General features: G+C 34.7%; 1 long non-coding RNA gene across 1 annotated transcript in view; it reads left to right on the top strand.

The window, feature by feature from the left end:
* Positions 1 to 1320: 1320 nt before the first annotated feature.
* The window catches only part of LOC125611203, a 24058-nt gene continuing 3286 nt past the window's right edge, over positions 1321 to 22092 (top strand). Inside the window, exons 1-2 of the long non-coding RNA XR_007341339.1 lie at positions 1321 to 1331; positions 14440 to 14446. This is a non-coding gene — a long non-coding RNA (uncharacterized LOC125611203). The remainder of the gene's footprint in view (positions 1332 to 14439; positions 14447 to 22092) is intronic.

Here is a 22092-nt window from a genome sequence, read left to right as displayed (position 1 = left end):
CCCTGGCAGGGGGGTGCAGAACGACCCCAGAGCAGGCTCTGCCCGAACGTGCAGCGGCGAACAGGCCACCGAGACGCTCGAGGCTGCAGTCCAGCCTTCGGAGGACAGGGCTCGGCACGCAGCCCAGCTCCAACCTCTAGGTGCGGCTGCCGGACAATGTATACAGAGCCATCAAGACAGCAAGCAGAAAGCAAATGGCAGCTCCCGCGGAGTGGATTTTCGGCACAGAAACCACAGCCCCGCCAACAATCCCAATCCACAAACTCTCCCTGTATAAAAAATATTCAAAGAAAAAAAAGGCGGGGCACACTGAGCTTTCTTTGCCTCGGGTACTTACAATCCACTGCTGATTACACATTCAGCTTCTCCGCCCGGAGAGAAGCGAAAGAGGAAGCCTAAACTATTTTATTTTGAACAAATAAAAAAAGACCAGAGGCAGCAGCAAGATATAACTGGACCTATTTTCAGGTCACTGATGCATTCTATTTCAACATTTTTGTCTTGTAATCAAAACTCTGTAACAGCATTTTCAATGGAAGGATATTCAATGAATGGCATAAAACAGATAGATTGTCCTCAGGTGCCCTTTCTGGCATTACAAAAGAGTCATTTTAGAAAGAACTTTTTATATCAAAGCTTTTTCAATGAGCTACTTCAGGGAAACATTTGGTATTTACAATAACTAGTATTTCTAAAACTGCAAAGCCCACGTTATATTAAAAGAAATTCTCACTTCTCAGAAATTTAAAGAACCCTTAGAATGCTAAATGCAAAGTGATTTTTTTTTAAAAGGAACAGACCAGCGAGGAAAAGCTATAGCATGATGTGGTAGACAGCAGTGGTTACAAGTTCTGTTTCTATTCTTAGTAATGTGAAGTTGGTCAGGAAATGATGTCTCTAGACCTCAGTTTCCTATCTGAAATCAAAAGGTATTGGGCTAGGTAGCATGCAAATAACATTTCAGCTTTAATAACATATAGTCCTAAAGCTTATATGTTATAGTAACATCTGGCAGATCAAAATCTTATTAAGTAACTGAATGCCCACATTAGTCTGTAGATAGACTTGTTTTTCTTAGCCTTTTTACCCAAATTCTATTGAATATATTTCTTCTACCTTTTCATTACAAATCTCAGTCCTTTGGAAGTTCACACTTGTGTTTCTCTAGTGTCTTACATGTGTGAATGGACAACTCTCAGCCTGCTGGGTGCCAGAGTTCTTCTCTGGGCCTCTGTCATGTGCTTGGCATTACCATATATACCAGAGTTTGGGGACTGCTGTGCTGGCCAATTTCCACCTCTCCAAGGCACTATCTCCTGAATTTCCAAGCTGTAGTCCTACATCTGAGCGACAGTGCTTTCTGTAGGTGTCACCACATTGGAGGTGGCTTAGAGACACCTTTTTCTCCTGAGACTACCCACTTAGTTGGTGAGCCTGAGCTATGGTAAACTCTTCATTTTCCTTGGCATCACTGATCCCTGTTCATCTTACACAAATCATTATTGGGTCTACATTCCTGACAGGTTTTGGATCCTATGGAATTAATTGCGATTGGAGCTAAGTCAGGGCCCTCTCTTACACTGCACTTTTACAAATACTTGTTGGTGGGAATTCATATCTTAAAACAGTGCTTACAGCTGCTCCAACAATTCCCTTTAGTCCTGCTAATACAGAGAGAAACCTTGAACATGAAGCAGCCCACCTTTGGATCAGACTTCTTGGTTCATGTCGATTTTCCTTTTAGAGGTTCTTCCATTTAAGGTTTACTCTTAGGACACTCTACATTTCATAATCATTATCTCCGTGGTATGGGATTGCCATCATCAAGTAGATGCTCATGAATGTGACTTCACCTTAGAAAATGAGACTAAGCTTTTATAATAGGAAGGTAGTTTGGGAAGAATTGGAAATTTGCAGTCAGACATGTGGGATCTAACCTAGGGTCCACCACTGATCATACTGTAAAACAAAGTATTAACAGTTTGATCTTCTGTTTTCCCATCCATTAAATGGAGATGATAATACATAATCTATGGAGCTTCTAAGAATATTAAATTAGCTAACAGCCTCAACAAATGTGGCATTTCTGAAGAGACTCTTCTCTATGATTAATTTCTTGTTGATTGTCACTACTTCTTCATATAAAATACCTAGCAGCACAGAATGTGCTGTGTGATCTGGACAAAGTAAATCTACTTTTCTGGTGTTTAGTTTTCTCAATAACACCTCTGACTCTAATCATTTCTAAAGTTCTTTTGAGCTATTAAATGAATGATTCTATAATTTTAAATGTTTAATTCACTAATTAAAGAATATTACCTTTCCCTTTGATACCTGTCAAATTCACTTTAAAAACTTCATTTATTTTCTAATAAATTTGTGACAGCATAAATGAAATATACAAGGATCCTACTGAGTTTTGTTAAATTAAGTCTACATAATGCTAAGTGGGATCTGAAGAAATTAAATATTTTATTGGAGTTATCACACATGTTATTTAATGAGGGAGCATATGAAGTTTCCAGATGCTGCCCATTTTTACTTGGAGGTGATAATTAGCTTTATTATACCTGTCAGGCAACATGCTATCTGTTGTTTCTCTACTTAATTTCATTGCTTTGCATCTACAAAAATCAACTGAAGCTAAAATCAGCCATTTTCTACCTGTGCCATTTGTGTTCTGTTGTACTGTAGAGATTATTTTTTTAATAGTGAAATGAGACAAAGTTTCTTTGACAGAGTAAGTCTGATAGTTTTTTAATTTTATTTTTTTTCTAATTTGTTATACATGACAGCAGAATGCATTTCAATTCATAGTACACATATAGAGCATGATTTTTCATGTCTTTGCTTGTTCACAAAGTATATTCACAACATTCGTGTCTTCATACATGTACTTAGGATAATGATGTCCATCTCATTCCACTATCTTTTTTATACCCCTTGTCCCCTCCTTTCCCCTCCCTCCCCTTTTCCCTAACTAGAGTTCCTCTAATCTTCCCATGCTCCCCTCCCAACCCACTACGAATCAGCCTCCTTATATCAGAGAAAACATTCAGCATTTGGTTTTTTCGGGATTGGCTAACTGCACTTCTGATAGGCATTTTGGCAGAACAGAACCACAACACAGCTCTCTTGGAAAACGTTATATGATGTAAAAGTGATGCACAATCTTCTACTCCATATGAACAATGTTGGGCAAAATTAATTCTGTCATACTCCATTATCATATAAATAAACAAATTTTAGATCCCTTATCCTCTTTTTCAAATGAAATGCTAATTTTTACGTCGGACAATTTTTACCCCATCTTGTTCTTCATTTGAAAACATGCTCATCATATCCTTATGGGTTGTTTGTGTTTTCCCCAGTGTTAAGAATTTAAATTTTTTTTCTTATTATTTTCTTCTGAATTCCTTGTTTGCTTTTTGATATTTTATGCTCAAGATTCAAGATGCATAGTCATCTCTTAAAAATTATATTTTTAATTGTCAGTAATATCTTTTGAAATATGTACATTTATGTAGAACTTTGAAAACCCAAAAATGAGGAATTGGTGATTTGAATGATCTAAAAATAATATCATGCTTACTGTATTAATGGTTTATAGTCTATATTAATAAAAATGGAGTGACAGTAACATACCCAGTGAATCTCCAATTTCTAGGATCTCTTGTTTTGGTTATATAATTTCATTTTTATACATTTGCAAAAGATACTAAATTCTCATTTGAATATTATAGCCCATAGAACAGAGGAAACTATTTTGGGATTTAGGATCCATTCAAATCCCTTTTTATTATTGCTGTTTTTCTACCACTAGATGGTTTCTTGGTACAAGTATCTGCCACATAGTGTTTCTGTGCATATAGTGACAGTAGAAATCAGATACAGATGAATGCAAACACTGTATTGCAAACTCCAAATATCGCTACCATGTTGCTTATAAAAATTATATGCTCACTCTGTATTTGCTTTGCACTATCTACATCAAAGGCATTATGGTTTAAAACACATTTTCTTAAAAGTAGGAGAAATAAAAGTCATCCATAGCCTTATGTCACTAATGTACCCATGATTAGTATTCACATTTGAAAGATATAATTTGTTGGATTTTGCATAATTAAGAAGCTGCATCTTTTTCTCTTATTTTGAAAGTAAACTACTTAAACATTATATATGCTATTTGGCATTTAAGAATAACAATTAGCTTTAGGGCTCGGGATGTAGCTCAGTGGCAGAGTGCTTGCCTTGTACATGTGAGGCACTGGGTTCCATCCTCAGCACCACATAAAAATAAATAAAATAAAAACATGCTGTCCATCCACAACTACAAAAAATAAAAAATGAAAAAAAATAATTAGCTTTACTCTAAATTTCATGTGATGGTATAAGACTGAATAACTCATTGAAATTGAAAATTATTGACAACAATGTAATAGAATTTCATGTTGTAGGATTATATAAAAGAAAAAAAATATAGTAAATAGAACTTGAATCAGAGGAAACTATTTCTGGCATTTGGGAACTTTTCAAATCCCAGATGTTTATAACTCTCTCCAAGATGTATGTTGACCTATTCAGAAGAGAAGAGATCCTGATCCACAACCCAAATATCAAAATTGCCCTTTGCATGTCTTCAAGTGCTAAAGAAGAGTGATGCTCGTTAATATAAATTTTGTTTGCCATCTTCTTTAAATTCACAACCTTTCCATCCTTGATCTCATTATACAAGACAAACAGAAATTATTTTGGCTATAGGTTTACTTATCCATAGTACTGAGCAGAGACAGTGGGTAGTCATAAATGTAAGAATTGAGAAAGTATGTAAATAAAACACACTAGAGAATAGTTAGTTTACAAAAACATTCATTAAAAAGTAATTTAAAAATATTCCCTTATTCCCTTTTAAAAAGCTTTATTGAATCTAATCACAAAAAATTTTTAAATCTAATATATACATTTAGATATATTGGATTTGGAAGTACAGTGCAATTCAGTCTTGGTCTCTCTGGTTAGTAGACTTAAATTTTAATTAAGAAATATTTATTGAGTACATCACTCATACCTTTAAGCAATATACTTTCTCTCTTTCAAGTGGCATTGTTTAATACTAACCATACTAACATTACTAACAAGGAGCTAGAGTGTGATTTTCAGTAAGACTTGTTTTAACTATTGCTCCAAAATTGTTTTCAAATGATGTGGGATCAAACACTGAGTCAAGAACCATAAAGATGCTAAATTCATATTATTTTTTTAGATGATATTGTGACTCTATTCAACAGCAGAAGACATTATCTAGGGATGAATATCTAACAAATGCAGGAAAATGATATATTTTATATTCTGTTTGTGATTGTCTTTGCAGCTGCAAAGAAAAATTGATGATGAGCAACCTCTCTAAAGGATCTTTTACTGAAATTTTCTTTTCTTGTAAAAGATAGAATAAACCATATTAATGTTTGACATAAAAGCATGTTTTGACTCAAAATAACTCAAAATGTGTTAAACAACTAAACATAATTTATCCTGGTTCAAAAGATTCTAACTGGAAGCGTGTTCTCATTTACTAAAATTTGTCTCCAGAAGTCATTGATAAGGTTATTGAACCAACAGGTATTAGAGGGAAAAACATTGAAGAATAATAAGCATCTCATCTTTTACTTCTGAGGCAAGAATATTGGATTGAGAGGATGGTTGATAAACTAATCGTACTTTGATGCACAAAGTTCTGAGGAGTTACTATGAAAGTTGCCTATTTCAGGCATTGCATTCATTCCTTATGGTAATATCTGTGTAATGTTAGTGCTCTCTCTTCAGGATTAGATACAGAGATCTTTATATCATGCTCAAGTCATTGACATCACATCTGCTCTAAGTTGTATCTCTCATATAGGAAGTGTGCTCAGACACCTGTCATCTTCTAATCTGGGACTAGGAATGAGAGAAAATGAAAGGGGAACAAAGACGAAGAAATTTTTTAAGCACATGCTAAGTAAGTAATTTAAGGAAAACATGCTTAAACAGGTAGCGAGTTATTGATGCTAGCTAACAATTCATTCTGCAACAGCTAAATACCCTCTTGGGCAGGGTCAAATAACACATGATATTCACCCATGAATTGCTTAGTTCTGAAAAGAAGAAAATAAACCGAGTTCTATGGTTGCTTTAGTTAGCTATTTCACTGATGCTGATGCAACTCAAGGACCCGACCAGCACAACTATAAAGGAGGAAAGGTTTATTTGAGGATTTGTGGTTTCAGAGGTCTTAGTCCATAAAAGGCTGGCTCCATTCCTCAGGGCTTGAGGTGAGGCTGAACATCATGTTGGGAGAGTGTGGCAGAGGGAAGCAGCTCACATCATGATCAGAAAGCAGAGAGAGACTCAACTCACCAGATACAAATATATACGCAAAGCCACGCCCCAATTCCCAACTCCTCCAGCCACACTCCACCACTTCGGTTACCACTCAGTTAATCCCTATCAGGGGATTAATTCACTGAGTGGATAAAGGCTCTTATAACCCAATCATTTCCTCTCTGAACCTTCTTGCATTGTCTCACACATGAACTTTTGGGGAATACTACATCTAAACCATCACAATGATATTACACTCTACAAGAACCTAATATATAAGACTCTTGGGACCATAGAATCATACTGAGTTGACAAGGAAAATCTTCTGGAGGAAGGTAGCACTGATCAGGGGAGGAGCATAGTTTAGATAGATTCAAAAGGGGAGAGGGATGAACTTTTTCAGAATGACACAAGAGCTCGTGACATGACCATAAGACACACGGAGCTACAAATACTACATCAGAACACAAACTAAGAAGAGTGTGGGGAACTGAAACTGATCAAGGTAGTCAGAGGACCAACCCTGGAGGGGTCATGGTGATAGATAAGGATTCTAAATTTTACCCTGAAAGCTACAGGCAGACACTGAAATTACTTTTAGACCTTAATCATTAAAGAAATAGCCTATTTTCTGTCCCAACATAATCAACACTTCTAGGAAACTACTCTTTGCCTTAAATCTGAAAAGGCATGAGAGAGAAATTTTATCTTGGTTAGAAATGAAAGCTGAAAGTTAAAAGAGCAGACTGCTACTTTTAGAAACCTTGTTCAGCAGTGATTAAGATAACATTGTTTTCATGAATATTTTCTACATAGCTTTATCCAATTCAGTTGTTTCATTGACTTTCTGTATATTGATCTGCTAAGTTCATTGTGTTGAAATTAATAAAATAGCAATTTAGAAGTACAAACACTAGATACAGTATTTTATAAATAATTTAAAATACCAAAATTTATAGGCAATCCATACTGAGCACACAGATTGCTGTGAATGTACACATGCACACTCTGCAAGTTATGTACATAATATTGAATGCTTTCTTGCTCAAGCATTTAATTTTTTTATAACATGTGTTGCCTATAATTTATTTGAATGCATAATAATTTATTCAGCTGCATTTGATAAATGACTCATGAAATGTCTTTTTATCATATTGACACAGAAGTATGATATTGCCCTGAGTTAATTTATTATATCTTATAATTTTGTGTAGAATAATGACTCTTGACTAGTGAATATTTTGAGCTATTTTCCATTTCCATATAACCTGCTCTGCCTTTACACAGTTATTATTCTATACACAACTATATATATATACACACACACACTAATGTCAACCAAGAAAAAAGGAAAACCCGAAATAAGAAAATGTAAAGAGTTTGCAAAGTTTGTTCAGTTTAGAAGATTGTTTTATCCAGTGCCTTGTAGAGCTTTTTCGTGTATTTTTAAGTATTTCAAATAAAAACAACCTTGATTTATTGAGTTCCTGTTTTTGAATCCCTGCTGAACCACTTACTAGCTATGTGAAGTTCAGCAGATTTCTTAACATCCATGTGCCTTAATTTTTTGATTTATAAAGGGGAGATAATCTTACTAATGTCTTCATCAGATTTGTGAAGACTACATGAATTCATGTGTGTAAAAACTTAAAACAATCATTGGCACGTAATGAACACCTAAAATTTATTAGCTTTTGTTGTTATTTTATATTGCTGTTAAGTAACTAGATACCTTGTGTTAGAGCACAGTTTGTTGAATCTGACTACAAACCCATTTAAGTGTGATATGTGTCACCCTTTTGTTTTTCTTCAAGCTGTAATAATATCACTATTTTCTCTGCTTCACTAGTTTTATTTTTCTACTGATCCTTCAAGGACTGGCTTTATTTTAGATCTTCTGCTAAAGTCAAAGCTGCTTTTTTGTCAGCATCTTAATTTTATATAATATAAATATATAATATATATATTCTTAAATAGATTATATTATATCAGAAAGATTTATAATTTACCCATTTCCTTGTAGGTAATGTTATTGGTTAATAATTCTCCTTCTCTCTGTTCACTATCATTCTATGAATGATAAACTAGATTTCTGAGATCACAGAAACATTGAATGAATCATGATCTAAGTTATATAACTCTTCCTAATTCATCAACCTTGAGTGTTACCATACCCATCTGTTACTGGTCTTATTCAGCCACCATTTTCATTCAAGTTTTTCTTTTTTTTCTCTTAGAATGTGTAGTGCCTTTACATTTAACACTATATTGGAAGGATTCCTGAAATAGCATAATTTCTTTTTCTTTTTTTTTTATTAATTTATTTTTTTTTATTGGTTGTTCAAAACATTATAAAGCTATTGACATATCATATTTCATACAATAGATTCAAGTTGGTTATGAACTCCCAATTTTACCCCAAATACAGATTGCAGAATCACATCGGTTAGCATAATTTCTTAATGTGCTATATTTAAAAATCTGCATAAATCTTTTTCTTAATCACCTACTTGTTCTAGAAAAAAAATCAAATTTGATTGGCACAATTTTCTTCTCGAAGAAAAAAAGCAATATTCAACTAAGGAAAGTGGAAGTTTCATCTATACAGTATTATTATAAAAATAAGGCCCAGAACAGAAGCATCCTAAAGTTCCATGAAAGCTTAATTGGATGTTCTGTTCTGCAATGATAATATGATTCATTTGATGATCAAGCGAGAAAAGGAAGTTGAGTTTTTTCTGATATTCAATCAAAGTAGCTTAGTTGTTTTTTTGTTTGTTTTTCTTTAATTTGGTCTTTTGATAAAACAAGATTGTACATTCAGAAATCAAAACATAGGAACAAAATCCAATTTAATTCAGTGTATTTTTAGTGAATTGTTAGTAGATGAGTAGTATTTCAAAGAATGACCTTGCTGAATAGAATCAAATGATTCTTTTATTTTTCCATTTGTGGGTATAAAAAGTTTGATTATTTGGGAGAAATGAGAGAGAGAAAAGAACTTTGTCTCTTAGATAAACATGTAGTCTATCTGCTTCTGTGAAATACTAAAGCAATAAAAACAGCTTGGAGTGATCTATCCCCAGACTGTTCTAGAGGCCAGGAAAGGCAGGTCCTCTGTGTTTATGGTAAAAGAAGCTCCATTGTGAACTTCGTTATTTAAGATTCACTCATAAGGTCAGGAATCAGAAAGGAGAAAGCAAGAATTCAAGGGTTTTGGTGCATTTTCCCTACTCTGATGCCAAAGGGTGACTTTCTTTTATACAATTGTGGTGTATAAGAAAAGAAATATTCCCTTCTGCTCCATCCTATGTTATACGTACACCTTCAGATCTCATGGCAATCTTCTACTCTTTATCCCAATTTTGTGAAATTGCCTAAAAAGCAGACTGCCTCATTTTTGGTCATTTTTTATGCATTTATTTATGTTTCTTATTAGGTTATGAGTTTCTGGAAGGCACAATATTTTTTTAAACTAGAGACATATTCTTTAATAAAATTTAATTAACAATTACAATACACTTATTAAGTGCTAGTTCCTAGATATAAATTAAATATATTTATCTTTTAATCCTCTAAACAACAGAATGAAGTAATTGCTGGTATGCTGGTATGTACCCCATTTTTGAGATTAGGAGCCTGAGGTACAGAGTACTCAAGTATCTTGATCATGATAATACAGCTCGTGACTCGTTAATGATGGTGATAGGATGCAAGCCTATGCTCTTGACTATTGTGCTCTGTGCTGTCAACCTCTCTCGTCCTCCCGCACTCTTCTATGTTTCCATTTGCCTTAAGTGCCCTGATGTTCAGAGTTATAGTAATCCATTCTTTTTTCCCTCTACATTTTTAATTGGTGCATTATAGTTGTATCTAATGGTGGGATTTGTTATTGCATATTAGTATCAGTACATAATATGACAATATAATTTAGCCAATATCACTCCCCAGCACTTCCCAACACCTGGCTCCTTTTTCTTTTCTCTATTCTACTGATCTCCCTTTAATTTTCATGTGATCACCCCCACCTTTCTTTGTATCTTCTGCATATGAGAGAAAACATATAACCCTTGACCTTCTGAGTCTAGCTTATTTTGCTTAACATGATGGTCTCAAGTTCCACCCATTTTCCTGCAAATGACATAATTTTATTTTGTTTATGTCTTTAATAAAATTCCATTATTTTCCATTATTCGCCACATTTTCTTTACCCATTCATCTGTTGGTTCAAGGTTGGTTCCATAGTTTGGCTATTGTGAATTATGGTATTATATATATGGGTATACATGTATTGCTGATTCCAATTCTTTAGGATTAATATCAAGAAGTGGTAAAGCTGATTCATATTGTGGTTCTATGCCAAGTCTATTGAGGAACCTTCATAAGGATTTCCATAGTGGTTGTACTAACTTACAATCACACCAACAACTTAAAATTGCTCCTTTTTCCCCACATTTTCTCTGGCATTTATTATTTTTTGTGTTCTTGAGGGCTGCCATTCTGACAAATGTGAGATGAAATCTCATTGTAGTTTTGATTTTCACTTCCATAATTGCTAATGATGTTGAACATTTTTCAGTATATTTGTTGACCATTTGCATTTTTTCTTTTAAGGGTTTTCTATTAAGTTCATTTGCCCATTTATTAATTGGATTGTGGGAATTTTTTTGGTGTTAAATTTTTTGAGTTCTTTAGATAATCTGGATATTAATCCTCTGTCAGAAGTGTAACTAGCAAAGATATGCTCCCATTCTGTAGGTTCTCTCTTCACATTTTTGTTTCCTTTGCTGTGAAAAAAATTTTTAATTTGATGTCATCCCATTTATTAGCACTATTTCCTGAGCATTAGGGATTCTATTGAGAAAGTTGTTGCCTGAACTTATATGCTAGAGTGTTGACCCTGTTTTCTTCTAAAAGTTGCATAAGTTTTAGTCAAATCCTTAAGTATTTGATCCTTTTTGTGTTTCATTATCAGGGTTCAGATAACTCTTCACTCTTTATTTCAATTTGTAACAGACTTAATGTAGGTTCTGGTTTCTTTGAAAAAATGCTTTATAGGCTGAAAATTCTGGTGACTTAGGCTGGCATGAAAATGTGATCCATGATCTTTTAGGGATTGAGTAAACCCAACATGGTCAAGACTGTTGACTATTATCTTCCTAAAACAAAATGTCACTCTGCCATAGGATTATATAGTTTTTATGACCTCCATCTTTTTAATGTTTCTACTCAAGTTCAAATCCCAGTGACAGCAAAATTGATTATTCAAACATGGCTATGGTGACTGCCCTGTAATTAATCAGCCATGGCTCGAGAACAGGACTGTATTATAGTCACTGGAGCATCACATTGAGAATGAAGATTCAATCTACTTTGGTCTGTTAAATTATTTTTCACTTGGATTCTCTCTCTCTCTCTCTCTCTCTATATATATATATATAATTACGTGTGAATGCACAAACACCTCTCTCCCTCTCTCTCTCTCTCTCACACACACACACACACACACACACTCACGGAGAAAGCCCTTATTCTTTAATTTAAAATTTTGCCATCTAAAATGATCTGTCTCATTAACATGGACTTTCTTTTCACCAGCACACACAATTCATACTTTTTATCTCACAAATTGGCCATAATTCTTTCCCCTATAAAATTACCTAAAATTTACACTGTTTTCCAAATACCTCACATTTGTTTTTGTTTTTTTTTTTAAAAAAAGGAAGTCAGAGAAAGGATTTGCTATTTGCCAAGGATATCTATTCATATGATTGTGCTGTAAAATTGTTAATGATTGTTCACAATGGTTTATTTGGGAGGAAATGACTTGATTTGCTAATATTTGAAAACACTGTTACTGTGGCCAAATTCAAGATATTAAGGTGAAATCATTAAACCATCGACTTGAAGGAAGATGTGAATAATTGGCCTCACAAATAGTTCTAAGCTGGTTCCAGCAAACCTATGAAGTTATATGATCAGGGATACAGAAAATCATGGAATTCAATGTCGTATTGATTGTAGGGAATATTTAATTCATTTTAATTTATCAGCTAGCCCACAAAATTCAGTGATGTTCTGTGACATCAGGAATCAGTATAAGTATGGACTCCGAATCTAACAGTCTTTACACACACAAAACCCACTGAAGAATGATTAGAACAATTTTCACAGCCCATACTTCGGTGTAATAATAATATTATTTTCTTAAGCTTTCACTTTTTCTAAAGGGGAGTTGCCCAGTTCAGAAAATTGGATAATAAAATGTGAGTTTCTAACTGTCTCAGGTCACTGCTATATTGGAGACTTTTCAACAGTTTTTCCACATATCAAAAAGGAACTTAATAGCAGTCAATTTTAGTTCCTTAGAACGTATGATTAACTAACCACAGAACATCACATCCTATCCTATTACTATACTACATTGACCCTACTTATTACTTTAACACTTTGACCCTATTCACTGCTATACTATCTTGACTCTGCTCCCCACTATGTAATCATATGCTTATTTTCTTCTAATTATGATCAATATATGATGGCATCTTCACATAGGCAAAGATACAAATTTTTTTCCAAGAATAGTTTCTGGCATCAAAGGGATGAGAGAAGGGAGGGAAAGAGAGAAAACATAGGAGAAAATGTTGAATGATCAGATATGATAGAATAAAAGAACCTGGAGGATTGCTAGCACCTAACATTGTCTCATTTGGCAAATTCACTCACAGATTAGGAAATGGAATGCTGGAGAAATCAAATTATTAGTCCATGGATAGTTCATCCATAATCACCAAGTTACAGCATAGGTCATACAATGTAGTCATTCTGATCCTCACGGAACTATTTAACATGGAGATAATGAGTAAATTCAAAACAGGTCTACCCAATTGTTTTTCTTTACCTTTATCTTTTGTAAATACAAATAGAAGAAAGACTACATAAGCAGTATTAAGAAAACGTTTCAAAACATACTGGAAAATAAAATTGCTTAGCTATTTTTCATAGGAAAATAATTCCAACTTTGCTTTATTTTTTTCATCTAAATATGTATGATTTTGCTATTATTTTAATTGTAAATATTTATGGGGTTGTACATATTATTTTAATTGTATATATAGTATAATAATTTGATACATGTATGTGTAATGATCAAATAAAAGTAGTATCTTTGCATCTCCTTAGCTATTTAAATTTTTTTGATTAACATGTAATAATGGAACATTTTTATGGAGTACAATGTGATATTTCATTATATTCATCCATGTGTACTGATCAAATCAGGGTCATGTTTTCACCTCCACATCAGTAGTTTTTTTGGAGCTGTTATGGTTTGGATGCGAGGTATCCCCCAAAAGCTCACATGGGGGGCAATGTAAGAAAGTTCAGAGGAGAAATGATTGGGTTGTGAGAGTCTTGATCCAATCAGTGAATTAACCCCCTGATAGGGATTAGCTGGTAACTGAAGTGGTAGGGTGTGGCTGTGGGGCATATATTTTGAACTTGGAAAGTGGAGTCTTTCTCTCTCTCTGGTTTCTATTTTTTATAAAACTAAATTTTTAAATTTATATATGACAGCAGAATTCATTACAATTCTTATTACACAAATAGAGCACGTTTTTTAATATCTCTGGTTGAACACAAAGTATATTCACACCAATTGTCTTTATACATGTACTTTGGATAATGTCCATCATATTCCACCATCATTTCTAACCCCATGCCCTCTCCCTTCTCCTCCCACCCATATGCCCTATCTAGAGTTCCTCTCTTCCTCCCATGCTTTCCCTCCCTACCCCAGTATGAACCAGCCTCCTTATATCAGAGAAAATATTCGGCATTTGATTTTTTTGGGATTGGCTGACTTCACTTAGTATTGTCTTCTCTAACTCCATCCATTTACTTACAAATGCCATGATTTTATTCTCTTTTATTTCTGAGTAATATTCCATTGTGTATATATACCACATTTTTTTATCCATTCATCTATTGAAGGTTGGTTCCACTAATTGTGAATTATGCTGCTATAAATAGCAGCTCTTATGAATAAAAACAACAATAAGTATTGACAAGGATGTGGAGAAGAAAGGTACACTCATACACTGCTGGTGGGGCTGCAAATTGGTGCAGCCAATATGGAAAGCAGTATGGAGATTTCTTGGAAAATTGGAAATGGAACCACTATCTGACCCAGTTATCCCTCTCCTTGGTCTATACCCAAAGGACTTAAAAACAGCATACTACAGGGACACAGCCACATCAGTGTTTAAAGCAGCATAATTCTCTCTCTGGTTTCTGATCATGATGTGAGCTTCTTCCCTCTGTTTCACTCTCTTGCCAAGGTGTTCAGCTTCACCTTAAGCACCATAGAATAGAGCCTGCCTTCTATTGACTAAGACCTCTGAAACCATGAGCCCTCAAATAAACCTTTTCTCCTCTGTAATTGTGCTGGTCGGGTCCTTTAGTCATAGCAGTGAAAAAGCTGACTAAAACAGGAGCCTTCCAGCTCCTCTCTCCTAGTTATTCATAAAATAAAGAGAGATTTTATGGAATGTTATTCTTGCATAGAAAGAATTCCATTTGCAGCCAAATAGGTAGAACTGATGAAAATTGTGTTAAATGAAACAAATCAGATGCAGAATGATAAATATCACATGTTCTCTCCTGTGGAAGCTAACAAAAGTTTACCTGAATGCAGAATAGTGAATACTGGAGATGAAAAGGGTTGGGGAGTGGTAGAAGGAGGTTGGATATAAGTTCTAGTGTTCTACAGCACAAATGGGAATTGTTTAGAGTAGCATGCAATTCTGTAAGTTGAATATGTGAGAAGTAATAATGATTTAAACAGTATTTACTCTTTAAGTGTTAAGTACTGTTCTAAGTACGAAACTGATTTTAACTCATTTTTTTTCTTCATAGCCATCATTTCAAAGCAGTTCTATTTATTTATTTATTTATTTATTTATTTATTTATTTATTTATTTTACCACTTTCAGATGAGGAAATTGAGATCTGCCTAAATTCACAGAACTCTGCTTCAAGTTTGACTCTGTGATAAAGGGCCTCAGTGGTTGGACTTAATAATTTGGAATTCATTGTATAACCAATAGGTAGTCATGAAGGCTTTTGGGTACAGGTAGATGATGTTTGGATTTGTGTTTTAAAGAGATTAGTCATCTATGTGTTGGCAGAGCAGATAAAAAGACTGGGTATGGGGTATTAGTTGGGAGATTAAAGAAACAATCCAAAGTGTTTAGACCCTGACCAAATTATGAATAAAATCTTGGAGATAGCATCAAAAACACTAATTTTCTTATCCATAGTGAGCGTTTAGGGTAGAATAAAAAATAAAGCATTGTTGGTAATTATTTGGCTATGAGGAGTGAGCATTAGTTATTGATGCTCTCTGCAGTGGGAGAGTGAACTCAGGAAAGAGTATTAAGCATTGCTATTTGGTTGTGTTTGGTTTATTTATAAAGCATATAGTTTGGGCCTGGTGCTGACTTTGGTTCACACTATTTATAATTCTCACAATAAAATTACATGAAGCAAGATTTGTCACTTAATTCTACCCATTCTACAGGTGAAGATAGCATGACTAATTTCAAAAGTTTCCCAAGTAAACAAAAAAAGGAATTGGAATTCAGAGCTCAATTTTATCTTTCCCCTATACTTTAAAGTAATATGTACAGTGCCCACCATAGCTCTTCCTTTATTTCTAGGTTTCTTGCTTGATTACTTTACACTTATTAATCCCAAAAACTCCTGAAGAATGAAATGGTGTTGTGTGTTTTCAGAGATTCCCAAGGTTTCTCCTTTCTTAGTGTCATTACTGTCTCAGCCATGTTTTCATAATGTCCTAAGACCAAAAGGAACATCTAGAGTGTTATTTATGAAGCAAGAAAGTCCAAATAACTAAAAAATGGTTATATCCTAACTACTTAATATGTTTGAAAAAAAGTTACAAAACTAATATTTCATTTAATTTTTAGATAAGCACATTTATTTACTAATGGTATGTATGCATCAATTGGGTATTGAACAACTTTTCAGATATCAGAGCCAGAGTGGACAGCACATGTTCCACATTTTTTCCCTAACACTTGCTTTTCATTGCAACAGTCACTGAAAACATATTTTTGCAAAAGTATTTCATTGAAAGGAAGGTAGTATAATCTATTATTGAAATTGAACTACCTCCAACTAGTGGTTTTCAGTATCTGACAGATGTTGAATTTCCCTTAAAATTTAAAGCATACCATTGTGCCCAGTGAATTTGCTGTGACACCCCAGGAGACAGTTGCACAGTTAAGGAGCATAGTTATACGCTACCCAGCATATGTCAAGACGTTCAACCTGAACACATTTCAATTTGCATCCAAGCGTGCTGAATTCAAAACACATTTTTCAGTCCTGAAGTTTTTACTCCAAATTGACACCCTATAGGCTCATTGTGTTGTTGGGGGGACAGAAAAAGCATTGATTTGAAATTGTGTTTAAATCCTTGCCTCTGTATTAACTAGCAATTGTTCTCTGAGAAAGTTACCTAACATCCATGCCCTTAGTTTCTTCATGTATAATGTGGAATTAATACTAATAAGCAGTTCTTCTGGTGATCCTCAGAATTAGAGTACATATTGTGTTTGAAGTGAATGTAACAATAATACATGGGAGCTTTGGGGCTTTAATGAATTTTTATTTCCTTTTTTACCTTTTTTATACAGAAAGATTTCTTCATGAAACCAACCAACCAAGTTAGTTTCTTTCAAACAATGGATATTTAAGATGAGAAATCCTCCTTTAAAGACTGTGAAGAGAAATGATTAGCTAAAAGGAGTTAATCCAGAGGAGATTCTGAGGTTTGATTCTGAAGGACTGATAACCAGAACCATTAACTATTTTCTCCCCAGAAGCAATAATCTCCATCTAGGAGGCAGTGAGTGGCAGGGGAGCAAGAGAAGTCAAGCAAAAGACAGACTGATAGAGGAAGAATGGACAGAGAGGTGCCTGGTGACAAACTATGCTTCATGTGTTCCAGCCACCAAAGAAAGTGTTCTAGACAAAATTATTTTTTTCTGAATTTTTCAATTTTTACAGAAGACTCTTATCCTGAATTGTCCTTAAGATCAACAATCCCTAATACATGTCTTTTATTCCATGTGTGTTGTATGTGACTGTTTAGACCCAGTGTTTCAGTGATTTGTTTCAGCCAATCACCCATTCCACTATTTCCCTGGATATGACATACTTAGTTGGGATGATTGCTTTTGCTGGAGAAGAATCTTAGCCATTCAACATTTCTCAGAGCTCCATCAGATCATTAACAAGGATTTTCTCAATTAACTACTAAATCAGCAATTAAAGCATAAGAAATATCTAATGCAAATAACAGGGTTATTGATTTAAATTCAGTCATATTTTATAATGATGCATATTAATCACACATAGTTTCTAACTGCAAATTATGTCTTTCCCTGCCAGTTAGACATGACAAGAAGGGGAAAAGTTAAATAGTTTTTGAGTGGCCAATCGGCCAAGACTTAGTAATGTGATTGTACTGTATGGTATTATACTGAAAAAAATTGTATAGTACACGTTTTAAAACAATTTTAAAATGACTTGAATTTATATTTAAGCCTAGTTGAAACTCTTCAGGCATGCAATGCATGAACACATTCATTTGCAGGACCATGTAAAATTACAGTGATGGAAGGGCAGCATGATATATGAATATTTCCAGCTATACCCCATGCTTGCATAGAATAGTACTTATGCTAGGTCACTGTTTCATTAACAAATTACATGGGAATGTAATTTATTAAATGTAATAATGGAAGGATGGTAAGAGTAAAGCACAGTAAACTAAGAATTCCTTCACATTAAAATAAAAATGTAGAATTTAATTCCATTTGGATATGCTCATTTTAATTGAACAGGCTATTTATAGTCTCATATAAAATAATAAAAGCCTGCTGCTTATCACCTATCTCTCTCTCTCTCTCTCTCTCTCTCTCTCTCTCTCTCTCTTTCTCTCTCAACCAGATGATATTGTTTATTTCATGTTGGACAAAGTTCCAGTGGTTAGCCATGTGATTATTGAGTTTAGTAGTCTGGAAAAGAAGTAGTAGTTCTATAGGACACTTTTCCAGTTTTCCATAAAAATCTTGCCCAGGATAAGTTACACTTACATGTGGTTTAAATTAACAATTCCAAGCTTTATGCTGATTTGTATAACCAATGGCACCCTTTTCTTAAGAGATAGCTTCTGTTTTATATTTTTATCAAATGTTGTTCTGTCTAGTCTGCCTTTTTATGATTAAAACTCTAGGAAGTATTTTTTCCCTATTCTATATAGGTTTACAAGAGCCCAGGCAAAACTTTCACTGGATAGTTAAAGTTATAAAATATTATTCAAGGATATAGCAATAGGGCAGATAGACCATAATGAAATCTGAACTCAGTTCCAGCCAAACAAGGGCAGGAGACGTTTATGTGCTGAGGTAAGAGTTAGTACCCAGACCATCAGTAGTTTCTAATTGGTTCCACCCAAAGGAAAAGTAAATTTTCTCCTATCTTTGTGATGGGAAATCAGGCTTCTCTGGCCCCACAGAGCCTAATTTAATAATTGCATATCAAAGGGATGGCCCCAGATCCCTGATAAAGACAGTCTTGGGGTGTGAAACTGAAAAGGGGCTTTTAAAAAGTATTAGCTCTTGAAGGGGCAGAGAAAAATTTTACAATTAAAAAATTAAAAGTTTTTTTAAGGCACATGCTCTAAGATAAGGAAGATCAGGGATTCTAGCTATAAGCAGGAAAAAGCCTGTCTGAAGTTTAAGCAACCTGGAAGGAAGTTTAAAAGTCTTCTTGATCACAAGCATTACTGGGTTGCTGGGAGCCATTAGCCAAGTAGGTATGACAATTTCCTTGCCAGCGTACCCCATGTTGCTTAGTGGAAGGACTTGTGGAAATAGGACATTTTGCAGTGACATTGCATGTAAGGTGACCTTGCTCAAGGACCAGGGCGGATCCGGGTTTAGGGTGTTCCCGGTTTAGGACAATCCGGGTTTAGGGTGGTTCTAGGTTTAAGGTTATTCCTGCTGGGAATAGGGCGTATCCTACTGCCTGAGTTCCCCTTGAGTTCTCACGGGATTCAGACAGTATTTTTTGGGAGACAGAAGCCCAGTGGGGGTGGATTTGGGCAGAGAACGTGGATTTCCCCAGAACGTGATTGTAGACGGCTGGTGTGAGTTCGGGAATAAAGAGTTGCTGTTTGAATCTACAAGCTGTGTGGTGGCTCGTGATTGTGTGCCCAGCCAGACTGCGGCACTGGGTATCAGTTGTGAGAACTGGTGAGAACCTTTTACAAATGACGAATAATTGGGAGCACTTCAGAATTTAGTTGCTGATATAGGCTACTGTTTATCGTCCCAGAATTTATTATGGTTATGGTGATATACTTACTAGATGCTCTTAGGAAATCCCCATGTGATTCCAGAAGATGAAAATGTGTGCCACATGCATGTGTCATTTCCTCATTGGTTACCCCCTTCCTCGGAAATATGTGAAAAATAATACAAATACATGAGAAAAGCACAAGAAAAAGTTTTTCCATTGCACGTATTTTCATAATCCTTTTTGTGTTTACCTGCCACAAAATGGATCATATCTGTGTTCCAAATCATTATAGTCCATCTTTAGCATGAAGGTAGGGTGCCTAATGATTACAGTGGACCCATGGGACATTACATTTCAGGATTTGGGTTATTTCTTTGAATTATTACTGGTACCTAAAACAGCCAAACCAGACTTTGAAGAAAGAAATGTAAGGAAGACATTTAAGTGGATAAACATCTTTATCAAAGTGACTTTTCTATCATTTAGAATGTTCCAGAGGTAGAATTGACTGGCTTAGGAGGGAGAAAAAACCCTGCTAATTGAAGTATTGCAATTGAAAGTATATCTGAGATATAAGTGAAGGAACTGATGTACTGTTTGAACACACACACACACACACACACACACACAAATTGATCTCTGAGGCACTTTTAATTTTGTTCTTAATCTCAAAATATTTAGATTTGCCATCTGTCCAGCCAGAGTTGTTACTGCTTTCCCATTCAGTTATTATTCCTTGAATGCTAGTTATAATTAATTCAAATTTCTCACTATTTTGGAACTTAATTTGTGAGAATATATTGAAGTACTGTGCCTTGAATTTGTACTAAACTTATGCAAAACAAAACAAAACAAGAAGTTTCTATTTGCTCAAATTAACATGCAGGTGAATAGCATCACAATTAATAGGTAATTTAAAATAATAGGAACTTTGAAATCCTAAATTTCCTCAAGAAAATTTTCAAAACTAAAATTATCATTGATATATTATTATATAAAGTATCTCCCAATAATTCGACTGAGGTATTCTGTTTAATTTGACAGAAGCTTTTGTATTAACTTTGTGTGTGTGTGTGTGTGTGTGCTGGCGATTGCACCCCAGGGGAGCTTAACCACTGAGCAACATCCACAGTCCTTTTTATTCTTTATTTTGAGATGAGGTCTTGATAAGTTGCTTAGGGCCTCACTAAGTTGCTGAGGCTTGTCCCAAACTTGCAATTCTTCTGCCTTAGCCTCCCCAGCCTCCCGAGTGGCTGGGATTATGAGTGTGCATCACTGTGTCCAGCTGTGCTGTTTTTAATATACACATTTTTCAGTATTGTTTTGGACAATTTGGCTGTGAGTGAATTATGTAAAGTATGCTGGAAGAAACTAAAAGCTCAATCAATTGTTTAGGTAAATTGACTTTCTAATGAGAACCATCCCTAATTTCTAAACATGTATGTGTTGAAAACTTCATTTTCTCATATGGTTGTATTGCATGAAAAGCTTATTCTAAAGATAGTAAAGGTCTTTGCAATTGTTTTTTTATGCAGTGGAAACTGTTCTTTTCCTTTAGTAGTCATTTGGCCAGTTAAAACAGACACTAGTATGGCAGTATGTAAAAAGTAGATGTGTAACCGATGTGAATCTGCAATATGTATATGGGGTAAAAATGGGAGTTCATAATCTGCTTGAATCAAATATATGAAATATGATATGTCAAGAGCTTTGTAATGTTTTGAACAACTAATAAAAAAATGTAAAAAGAAAAAAATTTAATGTTGGGCTGGGGATGTGGCTCAAGAGGTGACACGCTCGCCTGGCATGTGCAGGGGGCTGGGCTCGATTCTCAGCACCACATAAAATTAAAAAAAAAATAAAGATGTTGTGTCCACCGAAAACTGAAAAACAAATATTAAAAAAATTCTCTCTCTCCTCTCTCTAAAAAAAAATAATTTAGTGTATTTTTTTTTAATTTTTATTGTTGGTTGTTCAAAACATTATGTAGTTCTTGACATATCATATTTCACACTTTGATTCAAGTGGGTTATGAACTCCCATTTTTACCCTGTATACAGATTGCAGAATCACATCGGTTACACATCCACTAATTTACATATTGCCATACTAGTGTCTGTTGTATTCTGCTGCCTTTCCTATCCTCCACTATCCCCCCTTCCCTCCCCTCCCCTCCCCTCTTCTCTCTCTACCCCATCTACTGTAATTCATTTCTCCCCATTGTTTTTTTTCCCTTTCCCCTCACTTCCTCTTGTATGTAATTTTGTATAACCCTGAGGGTCTCCTTCCATTTCCATGCAATTTCCCTTCTCTCTCCCTTTCCCTCCCACCTCTCATCCC

The sequence above is a fragment of the Marmota marmota genome, unplaced genomic scaffold, assembly GCF_001458135.2.
Source record: "Marmota marmota marmota unplaced genomic scaffold, marMar, whole genome shotgun sequence".
Lineage (NCBI taxonomy): Eukaryota > Metazoa > Chordata > Mammalia > Rodentia > Sciuridae > Marmota > Marmota marmota.
The sequence above is the reverse complement of the archived record's forward strand: the minus strand, read 5'-3'. Positions and strand labels throughout refer to the sequence as shown.